This window comes from Protopterus annectens, chromosome 3.part1 (assembly GCF_019279795.1).
Source record: "Protopterus annectens isolate FY-2018-M chromosome 3.part1, PAN1.0, whole genome shotgun sequence".
In the NCBI taxonomy this organism is placed as follows: Eukaryota; Metazoa; Chordata; order Ceratodontiformes; family Protopteridae; genus Protopterus; species Protopterus annectens.
Genome location: NC_056732.1, coordinates 1,351,642,829 through 1,351,659,985, shown reverse-complemented (window position 1 = coordinate 1,351,659,985; position 17,157 = coordinate 1,351,642,829). Strand labels below are relative to the sequence as shown.

The window sequence follows — 17,157 nt, the reverse complement described above, 5'->3', positions numbered from 1 at the left end:
CAGTATACCAAAAGGATAGTTTATATACTAGCATACAGAAAGACACTTCTGATAAAATTAGGATTGTGTTTCTCTGTTATCTCCTTTTAATGACAACAAAACTTAATATCTCAGAACAATTTATATGGAAAGTTTGAATCTTAAAAGGGAAGATTTTTCAGATATTTGTTCAGATACTGTTAGATTTAACATTTAAGAAAAAAAATAGGACTGTTTTTAACAATGGTACTAGATTAAAGAGTATCACATATATCAGGGTAAATATAAATGTTCTATTACATGATATCGTACAATAGGATTATAGCTAAAATATAAAACCTAGGAATACAGTAATAGTAAAAGAAATAGTACAAAAACAAAAATAGAGATCAGAATAAGTAAATATGCATATAGTTAAAAAATATAAATATGTCTATAAGGATGGGAGGTTGGCATACTGGTCAAGTTGTTCACCTTATAGACAGGCACAAGGTGGAGGGTTTGATTCTCCCGTGGGATAACTGGCTGCGCTTGGAATGGACCACAAGGGCAGTTAGTCTAGCACTAAATTTATGAACTTATGATCCTATGAACAACTTTACACACAGTAAATAAAACAGAAAAACTATAAATCATCTGACCTATCAATTAATAAATATGAAAATAACTGACTTCCTCCCTATTGTACACTACGGAGATAATGTGTACTACAGGGTAAGATGATTGTAGAGATACTCAGTTTGGTCAACTTATAATAAAGATTCTAACACCGGTTTAACTTTTCTTATTCATAACAACTCACTGATGGGCTTTTTTAAGATGAGGCATACAAAAAATATGAGACATTACTATGAATCAGAAGCACGAGCTAAGCGTTGTTAATCTAATGGAGAGTTTGAAAGGTAGTTTGTCTTTTTCAACAAACTAGGAGTATGTTATTCCATGGTAGAATGTTTTAGGGTTATATCATTACGTAATTTTTTTATTTGTTTTAAAAGGTTTTAGGTGAAGATTTATTATTGTTATAAAGTACATAAGTTCTGAACACATATGATTTGATTATACCTGCATTTTTTCTCTTATATAAATGACTGATTTTAAATGCATGTCTATTAATATTAATGGGCTAAATAATCCAGAAAGTAGTGGAGTCTGTTCAAATGCTTGCAATTACATAAAGCTCAAATGGTATTTCTACAGGAAACATGTTTACTTAATAAAGATGTAAACTCACTTTCATTAAAGCAATATTTGGTTTTAGCAGGTTCTGGCTTTCGAGCTAAAAGAAGAGGCACCCTCATTTTATGGAAGACCTCACCAATAAGATACCTATGCTGGTAAAAATGATATGTTAAGCATTGTTATAACTGAGCGGAACAGAAAACTATATACATTGGTGAACTCTTATTGGATTCCAGGGGTTGGAGCTAAAGATGTAAAAAATTACATAGACACTACAGCCTATTACATGAAAGGTGAAGCCATAATGGCATGTGATTTTAGTTGTATTTTATCAGACAAAGTGTCTATTGCAGATAGAGAGCTGAGAATCGCATCTTCAGCAAAACACTTACATTTTGCAAATCTAATGAATTTAAAAGATATATATATATATATGACCTAAGGAAAACAAACTCACTTTAATTTACCCATTATTCATATAGATATGGAACACAAATATTGATAAAGTTTTGTCTCAAGCAATCTATCACAGAAGTTTCAATAGTTACATGTACATTATCAGATAATACTATAATCTTTAACATTGTTTTAAAAACGTACAATGTAATGCATCACATGAGATTACCAGCTTACATTATTAAAATAAAAGGATTCAAGGATTGGTATGTTAAAGAGATCAAAAATTTCCTAGAAATAAACATGAATGGTGAAGTATCTGACAATGGCCTGTGGGATTCACTAAAGGCTTACTTAAATGGAAGAGCTACAAGCTGGTACATTAGTAAAACAAGAGAATGGAACAAAGAATTGAATACACTACAGGCCAAAATAGACACACTAAAGTTAAATCTAAAACCAAATGATATTATCAGTATGAACTAAAACTTAAATACAAAATATGCTGAAATTCTAAATCATAAAGTTTCAATAAACCTGGAAAAACTTAAACTTCAGGCATATTCAGTAAACCCTTTATGATTGCATAAACTTGCTCTTATATCAATGAAAATGAATAAACTAAATCACATCATAGAAATTATAACACATACAAATAATAAAAAGAAAGAACAACAGATATTAAAGGTATTCTTGAGGGCTTTAAAATATTTTATGAAAATATAAATAATAATACAAATAACCTAGATAATGATGATACAGTTGAAACATTTCTAATGGAAAAATGTAAATAATAAAAAAGTGAACAAATATAAAAAATGACAAACCATTCACTTTAACTGAAATAAAAGATCAAATAAAAAAGTAAAAAAAAAAGGTGCCAGGCTTAGCTGACCTTATAGCAGAACTATATAAAATACTACCGGACGATTGCAGTTAAAATAAGTGATAAGGTCTATAGAGAAATAAAACAACTGCTGAAGTCCCCCATTCATGGAAATATTCATTTATATCACCCATATTAAAACAAGATAAGGATCCTACAAAGTGCTCGTCACACAGACCCATTTCACTTTTAAATGTGGACTACAAGATGTTCATGTCTATTTTAGGTAACACAATTAATCTGCTTATATTTAAGCTAATTAACAATGATCAAACTGGGTTTATTTTAAATAGACAAATACATAATATAATAATATAATAATACACGCATTAATATACTATGCAAATAAAAATATAAAAGAACTTTCTATCATTAACCTCGATTTAGATAAGGCTTTTGACTCAGTTAATTGGTTGTACTTGTTTAAAACACAAAGTGCATAATTTCTCACCTGAGCTAATTGCATTAATTTCTAAGTTATACAACAACTCTTGTGTTTATGTTAAAATATGTTTTCTTTCTAATTCCTTTAAATTACAAAAAGGCACAGAACAAGGCTGCCCATTACCACCTTTACTTTTTGCATTAGCTATAGAACTCTTTGCAAATAGTATTAGATCCAATAAGAACATTAATGGTATCAAAATAATAGAAGATTTTGCACTAAAGATTCAGCTCGTTGTTGATATTTTACTAATATGAAATATAGAGAATTCATTAGAACAAATAATTAGTTCTAGGAGTCAGTCTGAAGAAATCTCAAATTTAAGATTTAATCCCAATAATACAAGTACATTATTAATTAATAAAAAAAAAAAATAATTTATACAAACGTATTCTAACTTCGACTGGAACAGTAATCAAAGGAAATACCTTGGTATAACCATTATGTCTAATAGTAAAGAAATGATACAAAAACTTTCAACAGGTTGTTGATACAATTTTAAGTTTAGTCATAAACTGGAAAAAAATCTTTTTTACCATGTAAGAAAGATTAACGCTTATTAAGATGGTAATTCTCCCTAAAATACTGTTTGTCTTACAATGTTTAGTACTATCTCCACTAAAAAAATTGAAGATAAATGCTCTACTGAGTTTCCTTTGACTGGCAAAAAGGATGGGACAATGGAGGAACAGGATTCCCTGATATTCAATTGTATGCTAGTTCAACAATTGTAAAATGGGAACAAATACATCAAGAAATATTATTAGTAAATAATAAATATATCATAAACAGTCACATACAAATAGTCCCCAATAGTTTTATCTGGTTATTAAAAGATTTTTGCATAAATGGAATTCCATCCTCTTCTCAAATTCCCTATTTAAATAACATAATTTCCTCTTTCAAAAGTTCACATAACCTAACCATGGTATTAGAAACTTAATATTTTATGTTTCCAACTGCATATACAAATTACTGCTTAGAAACTTCAACAAAATGCTAGTATACTGCAACAAAAGTAACTTAACTTATTGGTATCAATTCTTAAATGGTACTGATGTTTATACGGTTGAAAATTTAATCAAGAGCCTGAGAAATGGTTAATCTTACAAATATTTGGAGACTTTGTGAACACAGAGATTAATAAGACATTTAACCTAGATAAGAAATTATTCCCCAAATAATTGGAATTCTTAATACATATCAATAATGCAACAAAAAATAAATCATAATTGTCACAAATTTATAAAATTCTTAAGTTAGATTTCACATATTTAGAAAATTCCTATTGGAACTACTCCTCAAAAATTAATAATGAAGACTTCTCAAGTATACAAGAAAACAGTATAAAAGTCTTCAGATAAAACAATCTTCATTATAACGGAAATTTTTACACAGAGCTTTTGTCACTCCTAACAAAATTTCAATTATGTACAAATCAAAAACCCAGCCACTGGGGATGCCCAAGCCAGTGCATTTCTTTGTGTCGGTCCCAAGCCCGGATAAATGGGGAGGGTTGTGTCAGGAAGGACATCCAGCATAAAATTTTGTCAAATCATACATGCAGACAACAGTACAGATATAAATACCGGATTGGTTGAGGCCCGGGTTAACAACGACCGCCACCAGTACTGCTTGCCAACAGGGTGCTGGCGGAAATTGGGCTACTGTTGGCCGAAGGAGAAGAAGAGGGGGAAGGCATGCCTGAAGGCAGGTAAAGGCTAGGACTGTGATAGTGAGGGTCGGAACTTTGAATGTTGGCAGTATGACTGGTACAGGGAGAGAGCTAGCTGATATGATGGACCGAAGGAAGGCTGGTATATTGTGTGTGCAAGAGACCAGATGGAAGGGGAGCAAGGCTAGGTGTATCGGAGGCGGTTTCAAATTGTTTTATCATGGTGTGGTGTGGTGTGGTGTGGTGTGGATGGGAGGAGAAATGGCATAGGCATTATCCTGAAGGAACAGTATGCTAAGTGTGTTTTGGAGGTGAAAAGAGTGTCGGATAGAGTGAGGTTTATGAAGCTGGAAATTGATGGTGTAATGATGAATGTTGTTAGTGCACATGCTCCACAAGTTGGGTGTGCGATGGATGAGAAAGAAAAAGTTTGGAGTGAGTTGGATGAAGTGGTGATGACTGTACCCAAGGGTGAGAGACTGGTGATTGGAGCAGATTTCAATGGGCATGTTGGTGAAGAGAACAGAGGGGATGAGGAAGTGATGGGTAGGTATGGTGTTAAGCAAAGGAATGCAGAAGGTCAGATGGTAGTGGATTTTGCGAAAAGGATGGACATGGCTGTGATGAATACATATTTTAACAAGGAGGGAGCAAAGGGTGACATACAAGAGTGGAGGAAGATGCACACAGGTGGATTATATCTTATGTAGAAGGGCCAGTCTGAAGGAGATTGGAGACTATAAAGTGGTAGTGTAGTTAGGCAGCATAGGATGGTGGTTTGTAGGATGACATTGGTGATCAAGAAGAGGAGGATGAGTGTGAGGGCAGCACCAAGGATCAAATGGTGGAAATTGAAAAAGGGTAATTGTGAGGTGATGATCAGGGAAGAGTTAAGACAGGCACTGGGTGGCAGTGAAGAGTTACCGAATAGCTGGTTAACTACAGCAGAGTTAGTAAGAGAAATAGCTAGAAAGGTGCTTGGTGTGACATCTGGAAAGAGGAAGGAGGACAAGGAGACTTGATGGTGGAATGAAGACGTACAGGAGAGTATACAGAGAAAGAGACTGGTGAAGAAGTGGGATTATCAGACAGATGAAGAAAGTAGACAAGAGTATAAGAGATGAGGTGCATGGCAAAAGGAGAGGTGGCGAAGGCTAAGAATAAGGCGTATGAAGAGTTGTATAAAAGGATGGACACTAAGGAGGGAGAAAAGGACCTGTACTGATTGGCTAGATAGAGGGACCGAGCTAGTAAAGATGTGAAGCAGGTAAGGGTGACAAAGGATAATGAGGGAAACATACTCACAAGTTAGGAGGAATGTGTTGAGCAGATGGAAAGAGTACTTTGAGGGGCTGAGTGAAGGGAATGAGAGGGAGAGAAGGTTGGATGATGTGCGGATAGTGAATCATGAAGTACAGTGGATTAGCAAGGAGGAAGTAAGGATAGCTATGAAGAGGATGAAGAACGGAAAGGCTGTTGGTCCAGATGACATATCTGTGGAAGCATGGAGGTGTTTAGGTGAAATGGCAGTGGAGTTTTTAACTAGATTGTTTAATGAAATCTTGGAAAGTGAGAGGAAGCCTGAGGGATTGAGAAAAAGTGTTTTGGTACCACTTTTAAGAATAAGGGTGATGTGCAGAGCTGTAGTAACTACAGAGGGATTAAAATTATCAGTCACAGCATGAAGTTATGAGAGTAGTGGAAGCTAGGTTAAGAAGGGATGTGATGATTGGTGATCAGCAGTATGGTTTCATGCCAGGAAAGAGCACAACAGATGCAATGTTTGCTCTGAGAGTGTTGATGGAGAAGTACAGAGAAGGTCAGAAGGAGTTGCATTGTGTCTTTGTGGATTTAGAGAAAGCATATGACAGGGTGCCTAGAGAGGAGTTCTGGTATTGTATGAGGAAGTCGGGAGTGTCAGAGAAGTATGTAAGAGTAAATATTTGTAGAACCAAACCAAGAAACAAACGAAGGAAGAATAAGACTTTCAGTAAAGTATGTAAGAGTGGTACAAGATATGTACGAGGGTAGTGTGACAGATGTGAGGTCTGCGGTGGGAGTGACGGATGCGTTTAAGGTGGAGCTGGTATTACATCAAGGATCAGCTCTAAGCCCTTTCTTATTTGCAATGGTGATGGACGGGTTGCCAGACGAGATCAGACAGGAGTCCCCATGGACTATGATGGTTGCAGATGACATTGTGATCTGTACTGAGAGTAGAGAACAGGCGGAGACAACCCTGGAGAGGTGGAGATATGCTCTAGAGAGAAGAGGAATGAAGGTCAGCTAGACTAAGTCAGAATATATGTGTTTAAATGAGAGGGAGGAAAGAGGAATGGTGAGGATGCAGGGAGTAGAGGTGGCAAAGGTGGATGAGTTTAAATACTTGGGATCAACAGTTCAGAGTAATGGTAAGTGTGGAAGAGAGGTGAAGAAGAGAGTACAGGCAGGGTGGAGTGGGTGGAGAAGAGTGTCAGGAATGATTTGTGACAGATGAGTACCAGTAAGAGTGAAAGGGAAGGTCTACAAGAGGGTACTGAGACCAGCTATGTTATATGGGTTGGAGACAGTGGCATTGACAAAAAAGCAGGGGTCAGAACTTGACATGGCAGAGTTGAAGATATTAAGATTTGCACTGGGTGTGATGAGGATGGACAAGATTAGGAATAAGTATATTAGAAGGTCAGCCCAAGTTGGAAGGTTTGGAGACAAAGCCAGAGAGGCAAAATTACATTGGTTTGGACATGTGCTGAGGAGGGATGCAGAGTATATTGGGAAAAAGATGCTAAGGATGAAGTTGCCAGGTAACAGGAAAAGAGGAAGGCCTAAGATAAGGTTTATGGATGTGGTGAGAGAGGACATGCAGGTGGTTGGTGTGACAGTGCAAGATGTAGAGGATAGGAAGAAATGGAAACATTTGATCTGCTGTGGCGACCCCTAATGAGAGCAGCCGAAAGAAGAAGAAGATGTACAAATCAAACAGAATTAAATATTGAAAATGTGATTCTGAAATAATGGCTGACTGGATGCATATGGTATATGAATATGAAGTCATCTCCTCTTTTTGGAAAGAAATTAATAAATTCATTCAAGCTCTATGGTCCTACAGATGTAATATTTCTAAATCTTTAGTTTTATTTAATCCTCCAATTCTTGAAAAGTCCAAAAACCAAAGTGCCTCTTCTTTTGTCTATTCTTGCTCTAGCCAGAAAAGTAATTACTATAAATTGGAAAAGTAAAGTTACCCCCCTCTAGTGTTGAATTTATTAGTATGGCAAAAATTGTTTACAGTAGTGAACTGTATACTATAAGGTTGAGAACACCTAATATTACACATTCATATAAATATTGGCTTAAACTTAAAGACTTGTTTGAAAAATATTAATTGTTGCTGATATGTATAATTTTGGTGCACTGATCAGCCATGAACCTATGTAAATATTTGTTTGTTTTATAATTGATTTATGTATTGTTAAAAAAAAAGACACGAACACTCGGAGGTTGGAAGAGGGAGCTATCCTTTTCGAGAAAGAAACTCATCTCATTAGGTATGGTGGAGTTCTTGTCCTGCCATTTCTTTTTGGTGTCTTCATTTTTGCTCAGCTGGGACTTCTATTTGCCCAGACTACCAAAAATTATCCTGCTTAATGGGGGGAACTTGAGGTTATGGAACATTTTATATGCCCCTTGTATTATTTTACCTCTGTCACTCCAGTGTTTTAGTATAGGATTAGTTGCTGCACCAAATACAATCAGTCTCAAATGGACTATTTACATTTTCATTTTTTAACACGATGCAGCAAACTCGTCTAAACTATATATACACCTCAACACAAACTTCCACATAAAACACTGGTAGTTAAACACTTTAAAAGGTACCATTGCTGGACTGTGTTAGCTTCTTTCTCCGAGATTCTAGTCACTTTCTTAGTTTATCTTGAGGGATTAAGTTTGATGAAAACAGTCTTTTTTATTGGCAAAGGTCATTAGGGAGACAGAAGCAGGGTCCACAGACAACGGGAATTGGGAAGTTGGCATAATGGTTAAAGTGTTTACCTTAAAGACACAAGATTTGATTCTCACACAGAATAACTGGCTAGGCTTAAAATGGCCAACAAGGGCAGTTAGCCTAGTACTACTCTATGCACCTATGAAGTTATGGAGGCCAGGCATGGCTGAGTACACCTGGAATTTCTTACATACTTTTTAGGCAGAGGTTCATTCACCAGCAGAAGATTGCAAGCTTTCCTAAAAACATTCTCCAACACTGGGATCAATGGAGAAAAGGCTGCCACGTCCGTGTCCTCATCCTCCAAGATAAAATATACTCTGCCAGACTCAGGGCAGAAGATAACTGTTCCCAACTCAATATATCCCTAAATCTAGTCCACCTTTGGGAAAAAGAAAAGATCTGTTTGGGTTTATGAACTTTTTCTTCCTCAGAGGAAACACCAGATTCCAGATCCCCTTCAAAATCATGATCCTTGTATGGTTGCACTGTCATTATGCATAACCTGGGTTTGCACTCTTTAATCAATGGTCTGAAAAGTGTATCTAGTTATAGCCACCAGATCAACTGTAAACACGGTCAGAGATTGTCACCATGTAACATGGTGGGTCTTCTGTCGCTTTTTTGCATGCACTACACTTGTGGGAGAATCCTTGGGGATAGATTTATCAAGACAACCAACACATTCTGTACCCCTGATTTCACCTGCACCTAAACAGTTTAGTTCTCCTGTGCCTGAACCAGGCACTGGTACAGACCCAAGAGGACATGTCTGACCTTCTTGTCAAAAACAGTTGTGGTACTACCGCCACACTAGGGGAACTGGAGGTAAAAGAAGGTGAGTGGTCGAATAGCCTGCACAAGGCTACTGCAGAGTTACAAGCCATAAGCTGAGGCATATTTCTTGATTTACTTTGATATATTTTAGGTGTATAAGGGGTAAATGATGGTGGTGGAGCCATATCAGAGTCCATCAAGTCAGGGAACAAAACCTAGACAGCAATACCAAATAATGGCCGCATAATCAAGTAAAAATGAACAAATTCCACCATTCTCCCTCTTAACAGCAAACCAAAGTCTATTTCTGCAGTGGGACTACAGTGAACACTGTAGTGAATGAAATGACAACAGTTTCAGAAACACATTTCAAAGCACAAATACATGCAAAATGTCCCAGTTTTAGTAAAAAAAATAAAATAAAGGACTAGTTTCAGCCATGAAGGAATAGAAACAGCATAAAATAGTATTATACAAAAACATTAAGCATTAACATATGAAAAAAATTTTGTCAGAAATGTTTAACCCACAAAATGGTACCAAAATTGCTATATAAATGGAACAAGTCATTAAAAATACTGTACTCCTGCTCAATCACCTCAAATAATCCAAACTCCAAAGGATAAAATGCAATATCAGCAAGTTTTCCTATCAAAGCTTCAAATGAATCTTTATATCAACAGAAAAAAAAAATAGAAAAAACAGGAGCAATTAATTTGTGACTCTCGAAGCAGGAGACAATGAGAGGAACTTAAGTAAAACAGTCTTAGTACTGAAGCTCAGCTAAACATTCATAAATGGCGATAAAACAAGCAACTTAAAATACATAGTATAAGGCTTGTACTGTGCAGTCAAGTAAAAAAGCAAGCATATACCAAACCTCTAATCAGAGAAAGTATAGCAATACTATACTCTATCCAAGCACGGAAAGAAAATGGCACTAGAAAACTGAAATGGTCCTGTCAGTGTGTTTGTAAGGCATTCCCTGTACTGCCAGGTGATTGGTCCATCACACCAACAGACTGGCAGTGGGAGCGATTCTGAGCTTTGGTAGACTGTCAGAGGAGGGTAGCAGGGTTGTTGTTGTTGTCTTTCGGTTTTTCCCGGTTAGGGGTCGCCACAGCGGAATTCCAGCCCACTAATGATTGGTAGTTGATTTTTACGTGCCAAGTTACCAGCCCTGACGCACAACCTTCAATGAAGGTACGCCCATTCACGCATGTCTCCACGCAGAAGACGCTCTAGCTGAGAATCTAACCGGACAGCATCCTACTATGAGGCAACGCTACCACAGCACCACCGTAGCAGGGTACTACATCTAAAATGCTAGTAAAGCAGTGTGTTTGTGGAAAATCTACCATGGGACTGTAAGGCTAGGCTAAGATCTACAAACATCAACAGTCTAAAGTCAAAGTAAACTTTGTCATTCAGACTTCACACAACAGTGCAAACTGAACGAAATTCCATTTCTCTGGACTCAATGTGCAAAACATGACAGGAAGCATTTCAGCAGACATTACTACATCACAGCAACATCACAGCAAACCATTAAAGACAACACCCAAAACATTTCATGAGTCTAAACAATACATTATTGCACAGAATTCCACCAGTTATCAGTATTGCACAAGAAGGATAGTTCTGCATTGATTGGTTTATTGCACCAAAATAGGAGTTGAGACTAGCATTTGAGTTATTGCACAAAAATATGAGTTCTCATCAACACAGACATTTGCTACACCTGATGGCTATCATTATGCGTGTTATTAGTAGAGCTGAGTAGTCTGATGGCCTGTGGAAAGAAGCTCTTGTTGAATCTGGAGGTTTTGCACCACGTAATGCGCTAGCGCTTGCCAGATGACAGGAAGGAAAACAGTCCATGGGCGGGGTGAATGAAGTCCGTGACTATTTTAGTGGCTCTGCTGAGACATCGAGACAAGTACAGGTCCTGAATAGATGGAACAGTGCTCTGCAAAAATTTTCTTGGCTGCTTTCACCACTCTTTGGAGAGACTTCCAACCCAAAGCAGAGCAGTTTCCATACCATACCAAAAGACTGTTTGGCAAAATGCTTCCTACAGTGCGCTCCTGTAGAAGGTTGTGAAAACAGGAGGTAGGTTTGCTCTCCTCATTCTTTGCAGAATATGGAGACACTGCGGTGCCCGCTTGACAATGGAATTTGTGTTTATAGACCATGAGAAGTCCACTGTGATATGTACACATAAGAACTTGGTGCTTTTTACCATCTCCACTATTTCTCTATGGATTGTGAGTGGAGGGTACACTCCATGGTTCCATTTGAAGCCAGTTATTATCTCCTTGGTCTTGTTATTGTTGTTGCACCACACAATTAGTTGGTTAACCTACTCTCGGGTAGGCTGCTTCATCATCGTTGCTGAGACCCATAACTGTTGTCATCTGCAAACTTAATTATGTGATTCAAACTGTACCTGGTGATGCAGTCATGGGTCAGCAAAGTGGACAGCAAAAGGCTCAAGACACAACCCTGCGGTACCCCAGTGTTTATAACGACATTCTCCTAGGTGTTCTTGCAAATGTATTCTGTCTGGTGAGGAAGTCTAATATCCAGTTGCATAGTGGGGTGGTGATACCCAGTTTGTATATCAACATGTGTACATACCTTTAAGAAGCTATCTAAGGGCTTGGACAAGGGTATAAATACTGAGCACGTGCGAGCCTGACTGCCATTCTGTAGTTTGCTGTTGAGATGTAAGCATGTATGTATGTATGTATGTAAGGTCTGTCTGTTAACCAGTTTGTTTATATTTTATGATGCTGCTATCCATCCTGAAGTGTTTCTGTGTGTTAAAGCATCTAAACAAAATACCCCGCTTGCTTGTCATCTGTGTTAGAGAAGGAAAAGTGACATGGTGTTAGAAATGGCATGTCTAAAGGACATGGTGTTAGAAGCAGCATGGCTTAAACAACTTAAGGCACTTGCTTGGAAGTGGTGGAATATACAGCAGTGAATCTTCCCTACAATTGTGCATACTTTGCAAAACAGGTCAGAAACAAATTTCAGATTTAAAACTTGCTCAGCACTATTTCTTATTCGCAAAATATGAAACGAGGCATACAGAACATTTTAAATTACTACTGAAAATGTTTGAAATAAAGCCCGAATTGCATAAAATGAATAAAATAAGGGGGAACTGCATTTTTCAATACGTGCTTAGTGAATCAGTATTTAATCAAGGATATCAGTTATCAGAAGTGTATAAAGTGTTTGCATGTTTGTGTAGTATTACAGTAAAGCTATTTCGCAAGGTACAGCCATTACAGTGCCTATTTTGCAGAATACAGCCATTTCAGAGCATATTTCGAAGAGTTTATTGTGCATTTGAATGTTATTACAAGCACAGAGAACTGTTTGTTTATACATAATTACAAGGGCCATATTTTCAGTGTATGTGCAAACACATGCTTTCTGGGCATGGCAGATGGATTTCGAAAATCCAGTGTACTTGTGTTTGACTGTAATATTGCTGAAAACTGGAAAGTGTTTGCGCAACAGTACATTTTCATAAAGGCTGTATTTTCTGATAAAGGTGACCATACAAAGGCATTTATTCTGCTTAATTTAGCTGGGTTAGAAGCCACTGAAAGGGGATGTTCACTTGTGTATACACCTATCTATGCAAGAGAGGGGGGAACTGTCATATTGTTGTACCGGCTGAGTCAAGGGAGGAACCTGAGTGCTTATAAGGTGAATTTCGAGAAATGTGTAACCCCCCAGACAAATGTTACAATGGAAAGGTGCTCATTTTCAAAACGGATCAAAAGTCTGGTGAAACTTTTGCAGCATATATAACTGACCTGAGAAATAAAGCTAAAACATGCAGATTTGGTGATTTAAGGGATGATTTGATAAAACACAGACTTCTGTGTGGTATTTATGATGACACTGTGACAAAGATTTTACTTTGTGACAGTAATTTAACTTTGACTAAGGCCATTGAGATTTGTCAGACATACAAGCTCACAGAAAACAACACAAATATGCTTAAAAATGGGAACAGCTCTAGGCACAGTGATAAAGCTCCTGTCGATAGTATGCAGCAGTTAGTTAAAAGAAACGGGCCCAAGCACATGGCAGCAACTGTAGCCTCCTACAGCACTCACTGGTATACCCCAGAGCTTTCCAGCAAATTCCAGAGTTTGCACAGTCTCAGTGAAGCATAATAGTCAGAAAACTCAAATCATGAATCTAAAAGGGAAAAATGTTTAGCTTTTGGTCAGCAATGGCACAAATACAATAAGTGTAATCATTTCAAACAATTTTGTAAATCAAAGTCCCACATTCTTTTATTAAAAGGCAACATTATAAGAAACAAGTTGCTCAGTTAGAAAGCTGCAACCCTACTCTAATGTTGATGTGTCAGTGCTTCATGAAACGGTCAATGCAGTAGATTTAATGGCAAAAAATGAAGTATTTTGTACTGTTCGAATAAATGGCAAACTCATAGAGCTCAGTTGATACATGTTCCAAGTGCAATGTTATATCAGCAGAAACATTTGCTACATTGTGTCATGGTGAAAGGCATGATATGGCAAGGTGTGCAAAGCTTGTTGCCTATGGAGGTGAAGAAATTCAAACTGAAGGCTTAGTAGTGCTTTTATGTTGCTGGAAGATGCCACAACTTGTTATTCTGTGTGGTCAACAGGCACATCCAGTCATTATTAGGGTTCAGAGACAGTTTGAAAACGGGAATGTTTTCATTTAATAAGGAAGTCCACCAAGTCAGCTTAAAAGACCACTACTCTAATTTTGCCAAATACATTTTTTCTACCTATGCTGATCTTTTCGAAGATAAACTAGGCAAACTTCCAGTTGTCAGTCTAGTTATTAGGCCAGCACAAAAAGTTCCAATAGCCATGCAGGACAGAGTCAAAGCCAAGCTAGATACAATGGTATGACAAGGTGTGATTTATCTAGTTGCAACTCCAACTGTATGGGTATCTTCCATGGTGGTAGCTCATAAGAAAAGCTCAGATGACATCAGAATATGTACTGATCCATGAGATTTGAACAAAGCACTAAAAACTTATCATCCAACATGCACAGTTGAAGAAGTCACAGCTTTGATGCCAAATGCCACTTTTTTTGCGTCTTAGATGCTGAGAGTTCATTTTGGCAAATTCAGCTTGACAAAAAAAAAAAAAAAAAAATCCGCCTTGCTCACTACGTTCATATACCGTTTGGCAGGTACAGATTTTTGAGAATGCCATTTGGAATAAATTCTGCAAGTGAAGTCTTTCAGCGTGCAATGGAGCAAATTATTTCTGGGTATCCTTGAGCTATTATAGTAGATAAACTAGTAGGAGTTCATAGTGAAGCTGAACAAGACAAAAACCTCAGAAAAGCTCTAGAAAGGGCATGTCAAGTGAATCTTAAGCTCAATCCACAGAAATACAAATTCAGGCTACAAGAAGTTACTTATGTTGGTCATTTATTTACCAGTATAGGCCTACGACCAGACCCTTCACAGCAGTTATTCTCGAGATGCCAGCTCCAGACAATGTTCCAGTCCTGCAACATTTTCTTGGCATGGTTATCGATTTAGGCAAGTTCATTCCAGACTTGAGCCAACTTTCAGCAATGCTTAGAGAGCTGACACGTAAAGATGTATCCTGGTCTTAGAGCAACACCAAAGAGTATTTGATGTCCTGAAACAGAGATCTGCTAGTCCAACTACTCTCAGATACTATGATGTTCACAAACCAGTTGCACTTTCCTGTGATGCTTCGAAATTGGTCTTGGTGCAGTCATTCTACAAGAGGATCAACCTGTTGCCTATGCATCGAGAACTCTTACCCAAACTGAGATGCAGTATGCCCAGATCGAGAAAGAGCTTTGACAATTGTGTAATTGTGTATGCATGTTCAAAGTTCTATGAATAAGTTTATGGTAGACCTATCCAGATCTAAACAGGCCACCAAACTCTAGCCACTATCTTGAGAAAACCTATGCATTCAGCTCCAGCCAGACTGCAAAGCATGATGCTGAGATTGCAAAGTATAATTTCAATCTTGTCTACAAGAAAGGCAAACTTCTTTATCTTGCCGATACAGTATCCAGATCACCCAGAAACACCACAGAGCAGCATGAAAATGAGAACCTTGATTTTTGAAGTAATGGAAGTTAGAAGTTTTTTTTCCACACATCTTGATGCGCTGACAGATCACACAGCTACACATCCAATTTTACAGAGGCTCAACCACTTTATCAATCAATGATGGCTGACAAAGCAATCTAGTTTACCTCAAGAAGTGCAACCTTATTCCCATACAGAGATGAGCTTTTGTCTGACAACGGTATCATTATGAAAGGTCTGAAAGCAACTGTTCCAAAATCCTTGCAACCAGAGTCAGTTACTAAACTTGCAACGTGGTCACCCAGGAGCAGATTCTAGCAAAAGAAGGGTGAGAGAGCTAGTATATTGGCCTTCTACGTCACCTGACATTGAGAGAGCACTTTCGTCTTGTTCTGTGCGTAATAGTACAAAGCCACACCAACAGAAAGAACCACTTCAGCTGAACCAAATTCCCGTACTAGCATATACTAGTCCACACAAAGTTATTTCTGACAATAGCAAACAGTTTACAAGCCAACACTTCAAATGATTTGCTGAGAAATGGGACTTTACTCATGTCACAAGTAGCCCTTTGTACCTGAAGTCAAATGGTTTGGCAAAACATGCAGTTAAAAGTGCAAAACAGATACTAGAGAAGTCAAAATGACAATCGTGATGGTTTCCTGAATATCTTGAATCTCAGAAATGTTCCTCGTGATAAACATATTGGTTCACCTGCTTAAAGACTCCTGTCAAGACAAAGCAGAACCACAATACCAATCAGTAGTCAACTGCTGGTTCCTTGTATCAAGAACAATGAGTCAGTGAAAACCAATCTGTTGAAGAAGCATTTAACCCAGCAGTCCTACTAAGATAAGACTAGCAAACCGCTCAATCCATTACAAGGAGGAGAACTGTTAAGGATGCAAACATCCAAAGGTTATGATCGGATTGGTGTAGTGAAGAGTATTTGCCCAGAAAATAGATTATACATTGTGGAATCATAAGGAGCAGACTTGAGGTGGAATCAGAAGCATTTAATACTGGTGTCCGAGCCTATACCACAGCACATAGCCTGTGAAAAAGATTCTTTATCTCAGAGTGAATTGTCTGGTGTTTCAATTCCAAAGGAAGTTCCAGAGGACATTCCCGTTCCTGTGATGAATCCAGAAGTTCCTGATACAAGCTGTTCACAGAAGATTGCCCATTGGTAAATTTGGTCCAGACTATTATGTTACGAGATATGGTCAAATCTCTAAACCCTGTAACAGATACAAAGCTACTTGGACAGGAACACTGTGTTTTGTTTCTAATGTCTATAGTAATGCATGTCTAACTCTGATAAAAAGATTGCCCTTTGTAAAAGCATTAAGAGGGAGGATGCAAGACCAATTTCTGTGTATGTACCTTTAAGAAACTATCCAAGGGAATGCACAAGTGTATAAATACTGAGCATGTGTGAGCCTGACTGCCATTTTGTAGTTAGCTGTTAAGATGTAAGCATGTACAGTAAAGTCTCACTTAACCGGCACCTATAGGGATTGGTAGAGGCCAGTTAAGTGCATGTCCCAGTTGCTTGAGCTATGCTTTGTGATTTTTGATTAGCTGGTATACCGGCATACAAGCCAATCAAAAATCGCAAAGCAGAGTCTCTTCTATTCAATGCGGAACAGCAGGCTGTTCTGCACTGAACAGAAGACGCTCCGTTTTGCCA

The 17,157-nt window shown here is 37.7% G+C and overlaps 1 protein-coding gene across 1 annotated transcript in view; it reads right to left on the bottom strand.

The window, feature by feature from the left end:
* Positions 1–17,157, bottom strand: part of LRRC14 (leucine rich repeat containing 14) — a 566,103-nt gene that overhangs the window by 491,455 nt on the left and 57,491 nt on the right. The window lies entirely within an intron of this gene.